Genomic DNA, 3,657 nt, shown 5'->3' on the forward strand with positions numbered 1-3,657 from the left:
TTGACCAGTTTTAGCCTTAATTTTACTAGTACTCCAGTCACCAAAACGTGCATAGGACCTGAACTGTAATGTAAAAAACAAGCAGAAAACGATCATATCTTTCAGGCCTCCTTTATAAATCCTAAGCAAGGAAAAAAGGACACAAGCCTATGTTTTCCCCTTTGCAGGTCACCTTTAGCAGCATCTATATTTGTCCTCTCCAGTCCTCTATGTTACAGAACTCTTCCTCATTCTAATCAGTACTATTAATGCATCAGAGACTGTAGGCTTCATGAACAGTGTATTATCATAGTTTTTTATGTGATTTAATAAACAAATTATTTGATCATGTTTGGTGGTGCAATAAAACAATTACAAAGGTACATTATTCATAGCAGGACTCCTTTTACTAGGAATTCAGGATTGTTTAATTGTTATTCCTTTTTTATTCACAACAGCATGATAGGAACACAGGGTTTCCAATACACAGGATCAGACCGACATTTAGGTCTTGGTTATGGCCAAAACCTGATGTTTCAGAAAAAAGATTCCTTTATCCTAAATAATGCACCCATCAAACTATGCAGTGTTACAGAATGGAGAATATTTTCTGACTCTTTCAGTCTTTCACATACCCTGAAGTATGAGATTTGTTTTTCTCATCAGTCTAAGTTTGCCTACCACAATAATAATAATAATAATGTATAATAAATTAATATCCAGTCTTTTTTACAAATACAGCTACAGTATATTTCTCATGACCTATAGCAGATAATTCCATAGGTTGATTATACACTGTGAAAAGAAATATTTCATTTTGTAGGTTTTAATTTTACCATCCTTAATTTCATTGAGTGTCCACAAGTTCTTGTACACCTCGACCCCGATATAACGCGACCTGATATAACACGAATTTGGATATAACGCAGTAAAGCAGCACTCCGTGTGTGTGTGGGGGAGGGAGTTTGTATGCTCCAGCAGATCAAAGCAAGTTTGATATAATGCAGTTTCACCTATAATGCAGTAAAAATTTTTGGCTCCTGAGGACAGCGTTATATCGGGGTAGAGGTGTATTAGGTAAATGAGTAAAAAGAGGGACTGGTCATTTCCCTAATCAGTTTCCTTTTGTAATTTTTGATACTTTAATGAAGTCTTATCTAATTTTCTTTTTTCTCAGTTAAATAATCTTAGTTTTTCCAGTCATAATTTCATGTTTTTCTCTTTAGGGTTAGGTAACCAAATCAGCACATAGTACTTCAGTACTGTGCATTCGTATATATTTTTTACATTGTTTTTCCTCCGTTTTTGTAATGCATTATATATCCCATTTGCCTCTTAAAAAGCTTTTGTACACTTCAAGAACATTGTAATTGAGGGCCAAATCCTGGCCTGGCTAAAGCAACATCTGCCCCCTTACTTCCTTGCCCTGGCTACCCACATCATGGGCAGCAGCACGGGAGAGAATGTTACATTTCCCACCCTGCACAACCTAGACATACAGGGGTATCCCTGGCCAGGCACTGTGCTCTGGCAATCTCTAACTCCATAATCCATGTAACTAGGATATGCCAAGGACTGGTTTGGCCTTCAGTCAGGCCAATTATCAGAGGAGCTGAAAGGATCAGAGGAGCTACCTTTTCTACTCCATTTGATGGTCCTGCTTAGAATTTAGCTCAGTTGGTCCTGAGGATCCAGCCCCAGCAGTTTGAAGTGGAAAGGTTCTGCTGTGCAAGCAGGGAAAGAGCAGCAGAGCATAAACCACTTGATAAGTATTTTATGGTGATCTGAAATAATCTTGTTCACAATAGTAAGAGGAAAAAGAAGGTCAGAAGAGCAAGAACCTTTAACAGCAAAGAGGTTCAAATATTTATCCATTATTTCAAACTACAGTAGCTATTTTCAGCTTTACTCAGTTATCAGCTGTTTATTACAAGATCAGGAACTGTTACATTGTACACAGTGAAAAAAAAAGCGTGAATTGACTGTGATTTTGTGTCACATTTTGAATTGCTAAGGCTAGGCAGGTGCATAAGTTGTATTGCCTAATAACTTCTTTCACACATACTGCCAAAGCTGCTAGTTTTGGTTGTGCATTTTCTGTCAGCTGCTTTGCTTCTCTGTTAGCAGCTCCACAGATTTCTTAGCAGTTCTACTACAGATACAGCAGAGGCCAAGCATCTGGGAGATCAGCAGAACAGCTGGGTGGAAGCATGGCAGAAGCACAGAGCAGGTGGCAAGGAGGAAAGCAACCTTTTTCTTTTAAAGCTTGTTTCTTTTGAAACTTGTGAGAACAGACTGAGTCCTTAGAATTGTTGAAGAGGGATTGCTTTGGAAAGGGAAAATTGTTTAATTGGAAGATGAGGGGGAAATCATGTAAAATTTCAAGTCACACCAATACAAAGGGTTTTTCACACAGTATTGATACCAAAGGTGCAGGATAGGCTGTATACATAAATAGAATCACTAGCTTAACTCTATAGGGAGAAGTAAAAGACAGTTAATAATTGTGTGTAGAAAACAGGGATATTTTTGAGCACAGACAACACATTATAATGCAGTTGACAATATATTTCATAACTTTGATATAGAATTTCTGTTTCATCAGAATTATGTGTATAAGAGAATACGGTTAATTTAAAATTGGATCTAATTTTATTCCCAAACCGATTTAGTTTCATGAAAATTAACTAATTTACTGAGAGCATGACCAATAAGGTAATTAAAAATGGTTTTAGATAAAATAACAAAATACAAATGTCAAAAGATGGATGTATTAATGTTGAAGTTTGTAAATATTGAGGCTGCTCAGGGCTGGAGTACATCAAACCCCTGAGGTGCCAGCTCGGAGGCAAGTACAGTAGGTCACACTTTGAGGCCACCAAAGCATTTGTGAAAACCCCTGAGGGACTGCCATGTGCCTTAATGTGTATCCTCACAATGGCCGATAGGTGGTGCAGCATCACCGGGGCATAAAGATACTCCACTAACTCTCCCTCCTGTCCCTGAAATTCCACCACAGAATTCCCCATGAACAGAGAGTGCGGGGAGAATATGGGTACTAGGTAACTGTCTATCATGCCTCTAGCCACCATGCTTCTTAACATTCCCCATAGCACTTCCAAAATGGAAGTGAGAAAGGCATGGAGGGTGGAGATAAGTGGGGAAATAAGATAAAAAATAAACTTTTTTTGAGTTGTACTCTCACATAAAGTATGGAGCTTAAATCACAAAGGGCATTGGTGCAATTATATCATCCTACACCTATGAGGTCAGGTCTCTGGAGTCTGGCACACAGTTTCCAAATTACCATCCATATTAGTATAAAAACTAGAAAATCCAAATTTTCAATTTTAGTAGTGGCAAAAGAAGATACAAGTTGGATCTACTTTGACTTCCTGCTAATAAATTCTGCTAGTTGATCTGTATAAAAATGTTGAACCCTTCAGTTGGAGTTCCAGCCAGAATTGGCATAGGAACAAAGGTGCAAATAAAACAGACTTAATATTCATGGATCATCAAGGAGATTTTCAAAGACACAAATGACGGAGTTGGGCATCTAACTGTAATTTCTGCCTTTGAAAATCTCACCTCTAGGATTAACAGGACCTCAGGCTGTATGGGCTTTGGCCAGAATTTAAAACAGCTAAATAGAAGAAAGAAAAATACAAAAATATCTGA

Source organism: Mauremys reevesii, linkage group 1, assembly GCF_016161935.1.
Source record: "Mauremys reevesii isolate NIE-2019 linkage group 1, ASM1616193v1, whole genome shotgun sequence".
NCBI lineage: Eukaryota > Metazoa > Chordata > Testudines > Geoemydidae > Mauremys > Mauremys reevesii.